Source organism: Heloderma suspectum, chromosome 1 (assembly GCF_057233095.1).
Source record: "Heloderma suspectum isolate Gila_16-S chromosome 1, 16-S_ref, whole genome shotgun sequence".
In the NCBI taxonomy this organism is placed as follows: domain Eukaryota; kingdom Metazoa; phylum Chordata; class Lepidosauria; order Squamata; family Helodermatidae; genus Heloderma; species Heloderma suspectum.
In genome coordinates, this window is record NC_139458.1 from 189,108,013 (window position 1) to 189,126,872 (window position 18,860).

Below are 18,860 nucleotides of genomic sequence, written 5' to 3' on the forward strand. Positions count from 1 at the left end.
GAAAATCAGCTTTTCTAAAATCCAGGGTACGTGTTTGACTACACTCGGCTTTTGCTTCCCTTAGAACCAAGAACTCAAGTACAACATGGTCGCTTTCCCCCAGAGTTCCTGTAACTGCTACTTTATCCACTAAGTCATCTCTGTTGCTTAGGATCAAGTCAAGGATAGCCGATCCTCTAGTTCCTTCCTCTACTTTCTGTAGGAGGAAGTTATCCGCCACACAAGTCAGGAATTTCCTGGAGGGGCCATGTTTTGCAGAATTTGTCTCCCAACAAATATCAGGGAAATTGAAGTCCCCCATTACTACTACATCATGCTTCCTTAAAACATTGGCTATTTGCTTTTCAAAAGTTTTTTCCTTGTCTTCTCCTTGATTGGGTGGCCGGTAGTAGACTCCGACCACCAGGTTCCTTTTATTCTTTGCTCCATTTATTTCAACCCAGATGCTCTCGATGGGGCTACCAAGCTCCTCCTCCTGTATTTCTGTGCAGAGATATGTATTTTTCACATACAGTGCAACCCCACCTCCCTTTCTGTTCCTCCTGTTCTTTTTGAACAAGTTATATCCTTCAATTGCTATATTCCAGTCATGAGAGTCATCCCACCAAGTCTCAGTTATACCTATCAGGTCATAATTTCCCTCTTGTATTAAGAGTTCAAGTTCATTCTGTTTGTTTCCCATACTCTGGGCATTAGTATATAGACATCGAAGACCATGTGCTTCATAGTCTGGCTTTCTTCCTACATGTGTCTGAAGACTATTATTGGGCGCTATCAGAGCTGTTCTCTCCATTGCAGTGCATGCGCCTATGTCCATTGTTACCCCCAACATTACATCTCCCTTCCCCGTAGGATTCAGTTTAAAGCCCTCCTGATGAAGTTCTTCATGCTGTGGCCAAACACATTCTTCCCATCCTTTGTGAGGTGCAACCCATCCCTAGCCAGCAGCCCATCTTCCAGGAAGTATAGCCCGTGGTCCCAGAATCCAAATCTCTCTCGTCGGCACCACCTTCGTAGCCAGTCATTCACCCGGAGTATTTTTCGTTCCCTTTCTATCCCTCTTCTAACTACTGGAAGGATGGATGAGAAAACTATCTGGGCCCCAAAGTTCTTGAGTTTCCTTCCCAAAGCTTCAAAGTCTGACGTGATCTCTTCGTAGCTCCGCTTGGCGGTATCATTTGTTCCCACATGGATGAGAAGAAAGGGATACCTGTCAGTGGGCTTTATGAGTGCAGGCAACCTTTCAGTCACGTCTCTAATCCGTCCTCCCGGGAGACAACATACCTGGCGAGTCCATGGGTCTTCGCGACATACTTGGGTTCAAAATATGATACTCTATGGAAGCTTCACCCTCTCAACTCAGCCCTCATGGACAGATCCCTTCTCATTTAAACAGCCCCCTTGCACACTCTCTTAGTGCCCCAACGTTACCCATCAGCTTTCCCTAAGCTCCTTCATTATATCTCTCGCCAGCATACTAAAGGGAACCATGAAAGGCATATAGTGATACTTGAAACAGTAATCTCATGGTTTGGTCAATTTTGCATAATTTCCACTGGATGTGGGGAAGCTGGATTTACTGTGGAAGAGTTTCGTAATGACAACATTAGCTGCCTTGTTAGCAAGTTATATTCAGCTGCTCCACAGACAAAAGATCTTTTCATAAAACATTATTTGGGGACAGATTCATCTGATCTCTTTGAGTTGAATCTGTGATGGGTATCAGAGTTTCCATAAAATATGGCAGAGTCGGGTTATGTGTTTCATGTGGTACAATACATTTCATTTCTGAACATTTGGAGCTCATGGGACTGAGACTGCTGTGTTGCATTAACCACAAAATGTCAGCATCGAAGCTCATAGACAAACTTTTTAAAGCACATCCATCTGGAAACATTACATGTGGAATGTAACCTCCCATTTCCTACATGTATCTGTGAACAGAATCATAGATTTCTGTTGCGTACTATTCAGGGATAAAGCTGTATGGATTATTCATCTCCAAAGCAACATTTCCACATGCATGTGCCCACATTATCCCATTAAGAGATCCAGTCATGAGCTTTGAGTTGTTGTTGTTCAGTCATTAAGTCGTGTCCGACTCTTCGTGACCCCATGGACCATAGCACGCCAAGCCTTCCTGTCCTGCGCTCTCTCCCGGAGCGTGCTCAAGTTCATATTCATTGCATCGGTGATGCTATCTAGCCATCTCATCCTCTGCTGTCCCCTTCTCCTTTTGCCTTCAGTCTTCTTTTTCCCAGCATCAGGGTCTTTTCCAGAGAGTTTTCTCTTTGCATTAGGTGGCCAAAATATTTGAGCTTCAGTTTCAGTATCTGTCCTTCCAATGAGCATTCAGGGTTGATTTCCTTTAGGGTTGACTGATTTGATCTCCTTGCAGTCCAGGGGACTCCAGGGAGTCTTCTCCAGCACCACAGTTCGAAAGCATCAATTCTTCGGCGCTCAGCCTTCCTTATAGTCCAGCTCTCACAGCCATACGTTACTACTGGGAAAACCATAGCTTTGATTAGACGGACCTTTGTCGGCAAGGTGATGTCTCTGCTTCTTACTGTGCTGTCTAGGTTTGCCATAGCTTTCCTCCCAAGGAGCAAGCGTCTTTTAATTTCATGGCTACAGTCACCGTCTGCGGTGATCTTGGAGCCCAAGAAAGTAAAATCTGTCACTGCTTCCATTTCTTCCCTTCTATATGCCAGGAAGTGATAGGGCCAGATGACATGATCTTCGTTTTTTTAATGTTGAGTTTCAAACCAGCTTTTGCACTCTCCTCTTTCACCCTCAACAAGAGGCTCTTGAGATCCTCTTCGCTTTCTGCCATTAGGGTGGTATCGTCTGCATATCGGAGGTTGTTGATAATTCTCCCGGCAATCTTAATTCCGATCTCTGATTCATCCAACCCGGCATTTCTCATGATGTATTCTGCATATAAGTTAAATAAGCAGGGTGACAATATGCAGCCTTGTCGTACTCCTTTCCCAATTTGGAACCAATCGGTTGTTCCATGTCTGGTTCTTAACTGTTGCTTCTTGACCCTCATACAGGTTTCTGAGGAGACGGGTAAGGTGGTCTGGTACTCCCATCTCTTTCAGAATTTGCCACAGTTTGTTGTGATCCACACAATCAAAGGCTTTAGCGTAGTCAATGAAGCAGAGCTTTGAGTATTACTTTGGAAATGAACACACAAGAAATTCAGCTTTGTCTCCTCAGGGCCACTTTTATCTGTTCTTATTTCATAGGTTCCAAAACCAACGGCCGGTATTAAAAAGAAGTGACAACTGAGCTCTGGTACTAACTAAGCCTCATTACTAGACAATGCAGCAAAAATGGATGCCGCCTGCACATGTAGGGACATGATGTATATTATTGGTGAATAAACAGTTTAAAGGGGTGGCAAAGACCATTATTAGGCTTTAATCCCTACTATAAGGAATTTTAGTATAGGTGACTGGAAGTTGAAGGAGTGAATGGGGTAGTGGGAAATATTTGGGGAAGCTGCTACCCCTCACTATCCTGTGAGATCAGCTCTGCAGGAATTATCTTTAGGGGACAGTGACAAGGTAATTCATACAAGGGGCAGCAAGGGGTAGTGGGCACTTCCCCCCACCCCACAATATTTCCTACTACCCCATTCACTCCCTCAGGATTCAGTCACCTATATTAATATTCCATATTGGAGGGGTTAAACTTTGCTCTCTTACATTGCTCCCCCAAACTCGTTTTTCTTCCTGACATCACCTCATGCCTCCAGAGAAGGTCTGTACAAAACCATTTTTAAGGGAGGGAGGGCTTGCTCCTCTGCCAATAAAACGTTTCCCCCCTTCAATTTGGGATTCATTATCAAGCCTGGCTTTGAAGGACCAGCGTTATCCTCTTATGTGTGAGGGTCAGCCTTGAACGTCTCTGTCATAGGCAGAGCGCCGCTTCTAGCAGGGAGAGAAGGAGGTCTGGGGGGAAAGAGGAAGAAATTATGATAGGAGATAAGCCTCCTCCGAGCATTTCCTGCCCAACACGTGTAAAGCTGTTGGTCCAGGACAGGGCTCGTTGGCACCAAAAAATAAAAGTGCCCCTCACCTGCTGCGCAGGCGTTCCTGAGGTGCAGCGGCGGCCCTGGAAGCCTGGCGAGGCACAAAAAGAGCAAAAGGCAGCGCTGTGTGGCATGAAGAGCGGGGCCATCCTGGCAGGGCTGCTCGGCAGCAGGGAGGGAGGGAGAGCCGGTGGCAGAGATGCAAGTCGCCTCCCAGTCCCATCCCTGAAAGGGTGCTGAATGCTTGGCAACAGGGAAGGGGAGGAGACGGCTGGAAGATCCCGGCCCACAGCGGTAGGCTGGGAGTGGGAGGGACCTGGCTGAGACCTGGCTCTAAAAAAAGTCCTGGGTCTTCGTCCCTGTGAGACCCCCACCACTACACCCCTGCCACTGCCACTCCACCTCCCCAGGTCTTGCCTGCTGCTGGACAGAGAACCCTGGAGGGCAGAGCTGAGAGAGGTCGACCCCCACCGGCCCCCACTTCATCCATCCAGGTCTCTGTAATACAGGCCAGGTCAGTGTGCTCGTCCAGGATCAAGTCCTGGATAGCAGTTGTTTTACCATTCACCGATTAACCATTAAATTGCCATTTTGTTATACCTTCTCAATAAAAATTTAAATTATATATTAAAAAAGTTTGATCTCATCTCTGTTACTCCCTTCTAAGTACCTGAGCAGGGTACTCTTCTATCCAGGTTATGTGCAGATGCTGTGCTCCTGTGTATCTGGAAAACACAGTAGTTTATGGACCTACTGTTCCAAACAGACAGTAGCCTGTCTCCTAAAAGAATTAAGCCAGGGTCACAGTGGGAAAAAGTTCTCCTAGTACCTGAGCTAAATCCCACCCACCTCCTGCAGTATTCATGTTTTGCAAGGGTTTATTCTCTGAACATGGAGAAGTAGTGTGCAGATGTGTATTGCAGCACAGGTCCCAAGCAGTCATGGTAACATATGGGGCAAGACTGTTTTTACCTGAAGAAATTAAACAGTTTGGAAGTAAAATATATGAATCATCATGCTAATGCTTCATTTGGCCTCAGCAAGTCAGATGATATGTTCAGTATGAACAGAGACAAGGCACACTGTTTGGGCCCAAACATAGCAACCATCTTGAGTAGGGTGGTGGTGCATTGGATTCCAAGCCTATAGGTAACAGTTTGCCTTCTTGGTCAATTAATTCAAACCTTTGTTTTTGACTGTATTTGAAAAGATGTTTAGCCAGAGATGTGGAAAAACTCATGCAGATTTTATGCATGCATTTTGGAGCTGTGATAGCATTAAAAGCTTTTGGCAGTTAGTATTAAATTATAATGAACAGATTACAGGCTATAATATTCCAAAGGAACTATTAAGAGTATTATTAATTTATTTGGAATGATGCATTGATTTAGCTGATATTGAGATGATCACAAACTTATTAACAGGATCTAAAATGCCAGTTACTATGTATTAGGAAAAGAAAGTTTCCTAGATGGGTTCTATAGGATTTGGGACAAAGATACAATGCATAAACTTACATATTATGCCTGGGCATGTGAAAACCAAATGTATGAAAATCAATTTATAAGGAAGTGGTCAATTTTTATTAGCTTCAGGAATGATAGATTTGAAGATAGTGTACATTGCATACATTGTTTGCATCAGTATAATCTCCTTTGTCACCCCACCCCCCTGTTTCTAGAATTGTGGTGAAGTGAACATTGCCAATGCAGTGCTTTTATGGGAATACAGAAATCTATTGTATTTATACTGGCTATTTTATTGCAATTTCTGTAAGTGATCTCTTGTAAGCGTCATTTTACAATGCATAATCGTTTTAAGACAGTGTGTGTGTGTGTGTATATATATATATATATATATATAGAGAGAGAGAGAGAGAGAGAGAGAGAGAGAGATACTGTATTCCACCCTCCACCCCCCAAAGATGCATTAATAAACTTGTTTGCGGCGGGGGGGGGGGGAGAAACAACAAAAAATATTTTTAGTATGGTGGTAGAGGTTGCAATGGGAGCCTGACATACAGTTGTTGTTTCCATCATAAATGTTTGTTAGTCCATGTTACATACAAACCAGGACACAAACATCTACAGAAATACTATATTTCAACCACAGGAAGGAAATTTTGACTCACAGATTTGAACAACACCAGAACTTAGGTTAACATTTGTTTTTTCCATGAATGGTTTTGGTCTTTTAAAAATCTGAACATTAAAATCCCTCATTATGTAGTACAAGCATCTCTACACACGCATTTAAAATGAGGCTTTCTGCTTCCATTTTAAATGCAGGATCACGACAGACTCCCTTTACATGCGCCTCCTCCTCCCACCTTCTCCCCCTTATCTGAGCCTTCCATACGTTTCATTGGTCCCGCTCCTCTTATTGAGGCTTTTCCTTTTTCATGGAGGGAACTCAAGCAGAACTCAAGCGCTCTAATTTGATAGCTCATTATCTCCAATATTTTTTAAAAATATGGAATAAAGGTCATTTAGTGCAGAAGAGGCCCTAGAAGTGGACGACATCATCTAAAGGACCCGTAAACTTCCGTGAGTAACCAATCTTAATAGCAGGATAAAATATGAAGAATATGAAGAAGCCCAGCATGTGAAATGGGTCCTTAGATGTTTTCAACATATATTCTCAAAGATGTCAGTAAGAGAAACTAAGGCTACAAACTTGTACTCACTTACCTGGGAGGAAGTCCCATTGAACTCAATGGGACCTTTCTGTAGACACATATAGCATTGCAGTCTAAATAACAGTTTTGATAATGTGGCTTTAGCATGTGAGAAATTACTTCATTTAGCCTTGGAACTGCAGTCAACTGGGCTGTTTATCACACATCTGGGCATGGGTATAGGAGGTATCTATACTCTTCCTTGCCAGCTTACTTTATTGCTGATAGACTGGGAATAGTGCTAAGATGATCAAAAGATATGTGAATATATCATGGCACTGGAAATAAATCCCTATGCTGATCTGAAATTGAGGGTTTAAAAAAACACATTATGGAAGCACACTTAACAGAAAGTAAATGCTATTGAACTCAGTGGGGGTTACTGAATAAACATCATTTGGATGGACCTGTAAGGAAGAACCTCATATGAGAAGTGTAGAATATGGTTTCATTGATTTCGGATCAGCAACTATTTGTATCTACTACACATGCCACATTCAGCAGAACTTGGGAGATTCAGACCAGAGAGACAGGGAGACAGGTTCCTCTGACTAATAGCATTTCCACACAACGCTGTTATTACGTGTTCATGACTGGTCACTCATGAAAGTTTGCGAGTCCTTTACATGACATCGTCAACCTCCAGGGTGTCTCCCATGCTTTCTGACCTTTATCCTAGTTTTCAAAAGATTGCTGATTATGCAGTAATAAATGTTAATCAGCTTTAATGGCCATGTGAAATTGTGTAATTCCACTATAACACAGCACCACCTAGTGGCTGTATAATGTAACATGTACAGAGAGCTTCGGTTATTGGGCACTATAGAAATAAATAAATAAATAAATAAATTTAAAAAAATGTAGAACTTGCAGACAAAGGAAGTCCCAGAAAAAAGCCCATGTCAGCCCGTGTAAGGAGCCGATCTTAATCCCACAAATTAAGATTAATTAATTTAATTAATCCCACAATTAATCTTGTGGGATTAATACGATCTTAATCCCACAAATCTGGAATCAGACCTCCCGGTGAATTGCAGCATAGAAAGCCCAGTGTGGAGAAGCCCTGAGTCATTTGGCGCTTACCTTCCCCATTTTTTTCAAAAAGTAATAGGGAATGGGCTAATTGAGCATGCTTGCTTGCTCAAGAGATAACCATGGATGGGTTTGGGGGCAAGGCTCAGGGCAGGGCAGGGCAGGGCAGGGCAGGGCAGGGCAGGGCAGGGCAGTGAAATAAATTGTTGGCGTACAGCATTGTTAGCTACTTCCTTAAATACCCAGAAAAGACCTAAGTCCTAAGCTCTTAATGGCAGTGATTTAACTGAAAAGGATTCTTATTCAGTGCTTTAGCTGAAACTGAAGCCATGGTCTTCAACATTTACTGTCTCATTTACAAATCAAAGGCTGTTGCAGAGTGATGCTTTTCGGAGTCAGAAAGCAGTTCAGAAATATGTTACCCGTGCGGATGCATTCCCATTGATGCTTTTCCTCTTGGAATGTCAAACTTGTGGGGAGTGACAAGTAGGTGCCCCTTACAATGCCAGTGTGTGTCAATGTAAGACATAGGTCTGGATCCTATGATAAGTGGCTTTCCCTCCACCACCCTAGCAAGTGCTGGTTATGCCACTGCAACATAATTAGCACCAGCTCTGGGGCATACTTAGATACTGCCCTTAGATACTCTGCTGGTGAAAGGCATCTGTCAGCGGAATCAGGAAGTGGGAGATTTTTGGTAATTCCTACAACTCCCTTTGTTGTACCCCCCCCCCAAATCTGTCCTTAAGGGCTGAGGGATCCCCCAAAGCAGATTTGCGGAGGAATGGGGGGGGGGCTGTGGGAGGGGGAATTGCTGAAAATGGCCCCCTCCCCATTCTGCGGACTGCTGCCTTTTGTTGGCGGAGGAACATTCGTCGGATAACACCTTGTGTTCCCATGATAAGGTAATGATCAGAGAAGGTGTCACAGTAATAATTGTACATCCTGATTCTATCCATGTTTACTCAAAAGATTTCAGTGGGGATTGCTCCAGCTAAGTGTGCATAGGATTGCAGCCAGGGGCAGTGCTAGGTACCTAAGAGATCCGGGACTCAGGCCCTGGTCAGAGGATGGGTAACAAGAGGCAGGGCCAAGGTTCATGACACAACCACACAAACGCATGGTGCTGCCACTGCCAATGCCCATATGCTACGATGACACCCTCAGAACCACACAGGCAGGGTCAGATCAAGGCCATGATGGGTCCCTACAGGGCTAGGTGTTCTGTAGGGACCCTGTACTGTTCCCCCAGTACTGAACTCTCTCTCTCTCTCGGCATCTCTACACCAGCCAAAAATCCTGCATTTAAGATGGGCCTTTCTGCCTCCATTTTAAATGCAGGATCATAACGACACAGTTTTTCACGCGCTTCCTTTCCACCCTCCCCTTCACCTCTTCTTCTCCCCGTACTGGAGTCTTCCGTATCTTTCATTGATCTCGCTCCTCTTCTTGCCGCTTTTCCTCTTTTCATGGAGGGAACTCAAGCAGAACACAACAGGGTAATTTGATAGCATGTTACCTGAGATCTATTTAAAAACGGAACAATGGGCATTTAGCGCAGGAGGTTCACAGAGTCATATGAAGAGCCCACAAACTTCCATGAAGGAGCAATCTCAGTTGCAGGATAAAAGCGCGCTCTCTCTCAATCTCTCTCTCTCTCTCTCGCGCACACACACACACACACACACACACACTCAGAGAGAGAGAGAGAACAATATACAGTAATAACACAAACACATTTTTCACTACATATTTTAGTGGAAATCATGTTTTTCCAGAAGCAAAAGACTAACATCTCTTCCATGATAGAGAACACAAGCTTCCCATTTTACAGCATACAGCAGACAGACAAGAAAATGTAAACACACATCGAAGTGCCCTCTCTCACACACTCAAGGAAAAGTCACAGACGGACTCACTGCCTCTTTCAGATGCAGCAGCCAAGCAGGACACACATACACAGCCAGAGTTGGACCAGGAAATTTTGCTACATGAGGAACAGTAGCAAATGCTTCCCATTTCTCACTGGATGATCTGGGCCAGTCAGTACCTCTAAGCCTAACCTACCTCACAGGATTGTTGTGAGGATAAAATGGAGAGGAGGAGGATCATGTAAGCCGCCTTGGGCTCCTTGTAGGAAAGGCAGGATATAAATGTAAAAAATAAACAATACATTCCCCAGCCTAGTGGTGCATCAAGTTAATTTTAGACGCTGGACTTAATGGTCTAAATTGGTGGCCATCACTACATCCTGTGGTAGCGAGTTCCATAGTTTAACTACACGCTGTGTGAAGAAGTCCTTCCTTTTCTCTGTCCTGAATCTCCCACCAATCAGCTTCATGGGATGACGCCGGGTTCCCTCTCTCATAACACTAGAACCCACATTCCCTTCTCAGCTCAGCTGATTATTTTATTCTGATGTTGAAGCCTCTAGTCTTGAAGAGAAGGGGTGGAGGGCAAAAAGAGAGAAAGAGCACATGCAGCATTTTCTGCAGAGCTCAGTAGGGCAATAGGGCCTTGGTGGGGGGGGGAGGGGGGAGCAAGGCTTACATTGCATAGACTTACGTTGGGAGGGGGAAAGCCTCTCTCTGCCAAAAATTGGCAGGGGAGGGGGAGTTCCAGCTAAATCCATTTAAAAAGAAAAGAAAGGATCTGTTTGATTCCGTGTGGCCAGAATTTTTTTTATAAAATAATTGTAATAATTTTATTTTCCTCACAGTGCTCAATGGCCACCTTAATCAATGAATTCTTTTAAAAGCATTTGATAGTGTGTACTTAAAAAAAGCTTTTGTGAGCCATTTATTTGCAATCTGTTTTGTAGGCATCGGTGCCCTGATTTTGTTGCATCTATACTTAAGCTGGTGCCATGTAGCATGGCAAGCTGCTTATGTAGAGCGCCTTCCTATGCAACTGAGTGTGTGTAACTGCTCAAAAAAGATGTGTAAGAAAAATGCACCAGTAGTAGTGAATGGCTCCATGTGGATGGCTTGTTTCATGACAACACCTCTTCCCTGTGGAAGAATTTAAAGTACCCTAAAGGGCCTGCAGCAACTCCCCTATGAGGAAGCCTCCTCCTCCTCCAGTGGGGGCTCTTGAGAGTCCTACCTCTGCTGCCATGGCATCTGTGAAAGAGCAGGTGGCAGGACTCTCTGCAGTCACAGCGTCCTCCTTCCTGGCTGTGGAAAGCCTGCCAGGAGGCGAGCTCAAAATCTTGTGTGTCTGAAGTATAGTGAGACTTTAGGGCAAGATCTTGCGAGATTCTGGATGCACGAGATTTCAGATGCATTCTCATGGGATTTCAGGTTCTTATGAGATTTCAGATGCATCTCGCAAGATTTCAAGAGAGATGCAGCTGAGAAGGAAGAAGGCAGTGACAGACAGCAGGGTGGTGGGGCAGATGGCCTCCCAGAGATTTGGGGCTCCAAATTAAAGATTCGGGGCTCCAGCCCTAGTGGGCCTCCCAAGCCCTGCCTCTGATTGCAGCTATATTTTAAGTCCTTTGGTGGAACTTCAGTGTCTCTGAGAGTTCTTTTCTATGACCTAGAATCCTGAGGCAGCTCAGCATTCATAAATTGTTTACATTGTTGGAAATGGTGCTCTTCCTCATATTCATAACTACCATTGCTGCATTTAAGGGATGTGGATGTTTCTTTTACAGAAAAAAAAGATCTCCTATTTCTTCTGCTGACCGGAAAGGTTTCACATTTCGGAGGGCATGTTATGACTATGAGTAGTTTCACTGGCATTATTAATAGTCTTTCTGTAACAGGTGTAGCTGTCAATCAGCTTACTGCTTCCTTATCAATGTTGTATACAAATAAAAGGGGGAAAAATCATGATATTATTTTGTACTTTAAGAGGTACTTATTTCAAATGCCTACATAGCTAGATAGATCTTGGGAGGATCTACATTGTGTCTGCCAGCACACTGAATTCGGTAGACTGGCAAGTTAAATGCCATCGCATTAAAATGTGATTATTCACACTCACCCTGTTTCCCCGTTCCAGTACTTCATCGAATGTACAACAAGTGTGGTTCACACTCAAGCACTGTGCTGTTTTCCTGCTCTTAAAGAAGGTGGCTCTCATTGGAGGAGCAGAAACTCTTCCTGTTTCTGCTGATTCCCTGCCCACCATCCCTCTCTTCCTCTATTCCTGTGTGTGTGTAGGGATGGTGTGAGCATCCTGTTGGGGCTTGAAGCCCAGTGAGAAATTGCCACTCCCCCCGGACACCAGTTCCCTCAGCAAGAAGAGGGGGAAAAGGCAGCACTTCTCATCCTCCTGCCATCATTGCTACAGCGGCAGTGGCATGGGAGAGGCTGGTTGTTTTCCATAAGTTCTCCTGGCCTTAGGAAAAATTACCAGCTTGTCCCTTGCCGCTGCCACTATAGCAGGTGGGGGTGGAGGGAAGAAGGAGGCACCTACCCTCTTCTCCCCCCCTACCTGCTGGAGGCCAGGGCAAGAGGCTGGGGGGTGTCTCCTGGTGCTCTTTTCCCCGCACCAACCCTTGACAGCCGGTGTGAGGAAGAGGGGCAGCTGTGGCGGCACCCAGTGCTCGGGTTCCGTGGGGGCTACTAGCATCTTCGAAGCTTCAAAGACTGCCCTGTTTTTGTCCGCCGCTTATGAGATGACGTTAAAATTGTCCATGAACATTTTTATTGATGTTAGTATGTGAACAGTGATGACTGTCTGCCTGGATATGTTTGTGTGTTTCTTTCCGTGCTGTGAGCATGGAGGGGACTGTGAAAAAAATTACGCTTGCCTGGGCTTGCCTGGGCAAGTGTGCAGAGAAATTGGGCTGGAGAAGCTACAATTCTTTAAAGACTTGAAGATTTGAAGATAATGCCTTAATTTTAAAAAAAACAAAGCCAAAGCAGGGGATAGAAGGAGGACTTAGTGTCATTTGAAGGGGTAGAGCAACCCCCTGCTCAATGCAGGAAGCCTGATTTCCAGGCAGTCTCCCATCCAAGTATTGACCAGGGCTGACCCTACTGAGCTTCTGAGATCAGCCAAGCATGTGCACACCAAAGCATCACCTTTGCTTTTTGGTGATGAAACTCTGAGTGCTAAGGAAGCTATGCAATCAATAGCCAGAAGACTGCATGGGGGTGTTGAGAGCTGTGATTAGACAGGAAGGAAATACAAGCACCACCATATATGGGCAGGTGTAGGAGGGGCTATGACCTTATATGGTGACGAACACAGAAATGCAGAACACATGAATGGGAAATAAAAGAATATCAGGGTATTGAAAGCGGTAGCAGGGAAGCAGGAAATTATGGTTCCAGTATGAAGCGGGGATGGTGTAATGTGAAAGACGGGGGATGAAACCTCATTGGAAGCGTAACAAAACCGTAAGTGTAGAGCGGCCCCTTAATTTTGGATTGAAAAGCAACTATGGTAGAGAACTATTGGCATTCTCTAAGCCATTGTCTGTTTTGCATTTTAATTTTTATTGCTGTTCATTGTAAGGTATAGGGGAAAGAATATTTTTTAAATTGGACATACATACTAGAGCTAGAGTGTATATATTTCAAATAAATTGTAAAATTCATTAATACATTGAGAAATGCAGAGGCAGGAGACTCTCAGGTCGGGGAGGGGGCTGCTTGCATCTTCGAAGACTGCCCAGTGAAAAAATTTATGCTTGTGTGTGGGGAAATCAGGCCAGAGAAGCCACTGTTCTTCGAAGATGTGAAGACTTGAAGATAATGCATTAATTTTTTTAAAAAGAGATCACTTCCAGGGCGATCTTATGTCTACTCATTAGTAAGTTCCATTGAGTTCAATGTGGCTTACTCCCAAGTAAGTGAGAGCCCAGGATTGGGGCTGCGAGAAAACATTACAGTGCCAGTTAAGCTACCAGGAGAAGTGGGGGGAAGGGGGGGAAGGCAGTGTGTCTAAAGGCATTCAGTCATGATTCTTAATTTTTAAAAAAAGCCAAAGCAGAGGATAGAAGGAGGTAAAAGTTAGTGTCATTTGAAGGGAGAGAACAACCCCCTGCTCAGTGCAGGAAGCCTGTTTCCCAGGCGGTGGCCCATCCAAAATTCTGACCAGGGCTGACCCGGCTGAGCTTCCCAGATCAGACAAGAGCCGGCACCTTCAGCCCTCTGCTAGTTGGTGATAAAACTTCCAGTGCTAAGGAAGCTATGCTATCTATAGCTGGAAGACCAGATGGGGGCATCTAGAGCTGTGACTGGACAGGAGGGAAATACAAACACCACAATATATGGACAGGCATGGGAAGGGACTATGACCTTATTAGGTAATGAACATGGAAGAGCAGATCACATGAATGGGAAATACCGGGATATCAGGGTATTGAAAGAGGGAGCACGGAAGTGGGAAATTCTGGTCCCAATTCGAGGCGGGTCCTGTGTAGTGTGAAAGATGAGTGGTGAAACCTTATTGGAAATGAAAAAAATGTAAGTGTAGGTTGACCCTGGGTGGAAAGACTGCCTCACCCCCCCCCCAACCCCTCTAAGAATGGACATGCATGGTAAGTTCAGGTTTTCCTATGTCCAGTGGTTCTGAGGTGAGGCAGTCTTCACTTCTGGGAAGTAGAAAAGCCGTTCTTCCCTAGGATGAGATTATACTCTCTCTCTCTCTCTTGTGCTAGTCACAACCGGACGCATGGACTAAAAGCTGCATCATTGCCCCTTTCACTCTGCAATTTTCTAGTAGGGGTGTACGAACCCCACTTACCAGACCGCTCCAGGGTCCGCTGGAGGGGGGAGGTGATCCATCCCTCCCTCCGGAATCCTCCCTGGCCGGTTTCACTCTGCGGCGAGTCCGCGGAGCTGCTGGCTGGGCCCGTCCGCAGCCAGACTTCCATCCGCTGCTGGGCTGCGGATGCAAATGGTGTCTGGCATAGCCGACGCCATTTGCGTCCCTACTCTTTTCGGTGATAGGCTACGTAAATATTTACCAAAAAGAGTAGCGACGCACATGGCGTCTGCTATGCCATTTGCGTCCCTGCTCTTTGCCATGATAGGCTACATAAATATTTACATATCCTATCACCGGAAAGAGCAGAGACGCAAATGGCGTTGGCTACGCTGGACGCCATTTGCATCTGCAGTCCAGGGCAGTGGATGGATGGCAGCAGACAGACCCAGACCGGCCGGCAGCAGGTAGGATCCGTTCTGACTTTAGTTCATGGAGTGGTGGGGTGGAGCAGTCTGTTCCACTACGGACTTCGGGAGTCCGTGGTGGATTTCTCCCCCATCCCTATTTTCTAGATAAGGCATTTGTTGTGCACTCATTATTCCCTACTCACGGTTGTTTATGGGTTCTTTAGATGATTTTGTGACTCTCCAGTTTAGCTTCTGTTTCTAAAGAGCATTTTCCGTGAATTATTTTTTAAAGCAGGAGAAATGGGGTATTATTTCTGATGGCGAAAGGAAGCATGATTTCCTCTTGTGTATTTGCACTTCTCCGCTATACCACAATGCCACCTAGAGGTTATGCAGCAGAAAAGTGGGAAAGGAAATGGTCCTCATGCCCAGATCTCAATTCTGACAAAACTGAAAATAGATGCAGTGGATTAATAGAAAAGCCCTCAAAAAAGCCAAGCCAAATGCTGCAAGTTGATGGCTTGCTGAGTAGCTCAGCAGCTGTGTTCTTGTTCCTATGCAAACAGGGGCCAGGATGCCCCATGGGAACTATGATATGCCATTACATAGTGCAGTTGTCATGGGGCATTGTAGTCCAAAGTCAAAGAAGGAACAGGTGCACCAATTGAATTCCCAACATGTTTTGTCACAGGTCTTTATCAAGGGAATTCCCTCTCCCTTACTTCTTCCAAAGAACACAGTCTTTTTTACAAGTAAGGGAGAGGCAATCCTCCTGGAAAGTCTCTAAGGGCACAATCCTATGGCCGCTAGACATCATCTTTGATTTTTTAGCCATCTAGATTTCTCATTTTCTGGGAACCAACTCCCCGCCCCCTTGCCTGTCCCTTGTAGGTGGCACGGTTCGCACCTGGCTCCATGCTCACAAGAGCAGCGCAGAACAGCCAAAAAGGGGGTGTTCCTGGGGGCGCCGTCTGACCTCCTATGCACCGTCTTGCCTCCCCCCACCCAAGGTGCCCTGGCTAGACAACCGAAATAGGCCATCTAGTTGCAGATGCAGGGCAGCTGGAGCATGGAGGAGAAGATCCCCTCTGTGTTCTGCCCGCCCTGCATTGGATAGTCGGTCACCTCTGAATTGTGACTGTCCCCATAGGATTGCACCATAAGAGTTGTAATTCCCTTGATAAAGACCTGTGACGAAATGTGTTGGGAATTCAGCTGGTGCACCTGTTCCTTTTTTGATTTTGGTTTCCAGCCATATGTTTTTTCTGAACCCTGTTGGTACCGGGGCATTGCGGTCCCTTTTCCCACAGGAATGGCATTGCAGGGGCTGACCTCTGCACCAAGCGACTGAGTGTAGCTTCAGTTTGCCTTTGTTTTAAAATGAAGGGAGGGGTGGAGAAACCATCACCACCCTGTAAAAAATAAAGAAGTATAACGCCCCCAACCCAAAAACATTATGACCTTGAGGGAGGCTGAAATTCACCCCCCCCCCTTCATGCAGGGCAAAAGCTCAGTGAAGGAGGTGGGGGACACTTTCAGATCAGTTTCAATTCAGGTAGAAAGAAGGCAGGACCATTTCCTCAGCCCCATAGAACAAGTTAAATCTTGGGAATAAATATGGCCCATATGGGCGATGCATGAAAGTAGCTCTCACCCTGTTGGGTGCCAGAATGGCTGTGAAGGCTGACACACAGCATTTTGAGGTGTTTGTATGGAGCGCTTAAATGCAGCACTGACTGAACCAGGTCTGTTCTTGGCTTCACACTTTACCCATCACACTAATCTCCACTGAAAGCGCGATCACTTTGCGATCCTGAGTGGGAACAGCTGAATCAGAAGGCTATGGCAGAAAGCGTGTTCATGCGCACGCATGCAGGCAACAGGGGAGCGATGTGGGTGCTGTGCTCTGTATATAGATTTGGCAGGCTGAAGCTTAATGCTAGCTATTTCTGATACATGGGAATAAATAATCTACAACTCATTGGTCTGTATCGGGGCTGGGACACGTGTGGCCCTCATTGTCAAGATTCGCAACAGTGGCAGCAAAAAAACCCAAGGGGTTTGCTGCTTAATTTGGTGACAAACCACTATAGACGGTTAAAAAGGACAAATTTAGCTTGAGAACAAGTTAAATTTGCCCTATTTAACCCCCCCATAGTGGTTTGCTGCCAAATTTTCTGATTTTTTTTTTACCGCAGTGATGAGTTCAGGACTTGCCTGCTGCTTTTACTCCGCTTTTTACTTTGATTTTATTCTGCTTTAAAAATAAGGTATTTGTATTAGGGTGACCTGCCTGGGGAACTTTGGCTATTAGGTGGTTTAGAAATGTAGTAAATAATATACATTTTTTGCCATTAATCTGGCATTTCTCATCTCTGTATCAGAGGAATAGGGCTCTTAGCTAGATTAAAAATGAAGCAGTGGTTTCTGAGGCAGGCAAGACAGGCCTTTCTCTTCCAAGAATTAGATGTAAGGAGGACATCTTCTGGGTAGAGAGAGACTCATCTTACGCAGCCCAAGAAGAGCCATAAACTGTACAAGAACTTACATAAACTTCCTCTGGATTGAAAAGAGGCAATTGGAAACCTTCTGTTTTGGAAATGAGACAGCTTTTGAAGGATCAACAGATGTCACAGAGATCCAAATGTTCACACCCCTACTGTCACTCAAGAATGAAAACTGCAATCATTAATTTCTCATGCATTTATTAATTTCTCACGAGCCACTTCAGGCTTAAAAGAGTTGAATGTTGCCATTCTTAGGGGACACATTAATTGACCACTGAGTGCCTGTGGGACACCTTGCCATGAAGTCCAGCAGCTGTTAAGATACTAAACAGTGTTTTGCTGGTGTTAGAGAGGGAAACCTAGTTCTTGGAAATGCAACAAAATTGCCTTTGGGTAATTTGGCAACAGCAAAGCAACCCTTGGGGGGAGTTTTCTGTTCCCACTAATCAGTTATTATCTGAAGATACTTCTGTGCAAGGCACTGAAGGGTTCTCATTTTGAAGTCAGGAATCACGCTGAATATTTGAATAATTCCACAAATCTCTCTTGTTTCTTTTCTTTACAAAGGATGAGGGAAAACATGCTACTATGTCCTTAAATTTCAACAAGGACTAACTTTTTCCAGCATAGCCCTGGCAATACAGGGAATAAAAGAAGAGACATCCTAAAAAAATAGTGATACAGCTAAAGCCTCTTGGGGCAGTCCTATTGAGATAGTCAGTGGCCTCTGTGCTCCAGCCACCCTGCATTTGGGCTAGACAGCCACTGTCAGCTGTCTCACTGTGGCTTTGTGGAGTGGGAGGGGGGGAGGCTTCGTGGTGCATAGGAAGTTGCGTAAAGCAGCTTCCGCAGTCTCCTCCCCTTCCCTCCCTCAGGACTGGCCCTCTTTCCCCATCTCTGAGTATGGAGATGTAGACAGTGTGCTGGCTACAAGGGGGCGGGGGCAGCGGGAAGCACAGTTTCTGGGAAACTGCGCTCAGTTCCTGGAAACTGAACAATCCTATAGCCCTCTGGACTGTGTCTGGTGGCTATAGGATTGCTCCCCTCAATTGTATCCCTAAACACATTTACTACGGAGTAAGACCCTTGAATTCAATAGTACATACTTTTGAGTAAACACGCTTAGGATTGTGCTGCAAGGCCCTTAAGGAAATATCTGACTTTACAGTATTTCTGAGAGACCTTTCCCCCCAGGGAAGTCATGTCCCTAGCACATACAGCCTCTGAAATACCCACTTTAAAGACAAAAATGCTGTAATTCTGAGGAATCTCTGATTAACATATTTGTGCCCTTGTAACTCAGAGGCTAATTAGGCTGAAAGAAAACAATTTTCTCAAGACGACCCAGAATGCCCCATAGTCAAATAGGGATCTGTACCCAATATCTCCAATAACAATGCAGCACAGGATCCACCAAGTGACACATGCTCTCTACAGTGTCATGCTAGCCGTGCCACTGGGCAAGTAGTAGGAATCTGCCATCCAGCCAAAAATCAGTTTTTCTGACAGCAGGTGTCTGTCTGTCTGTC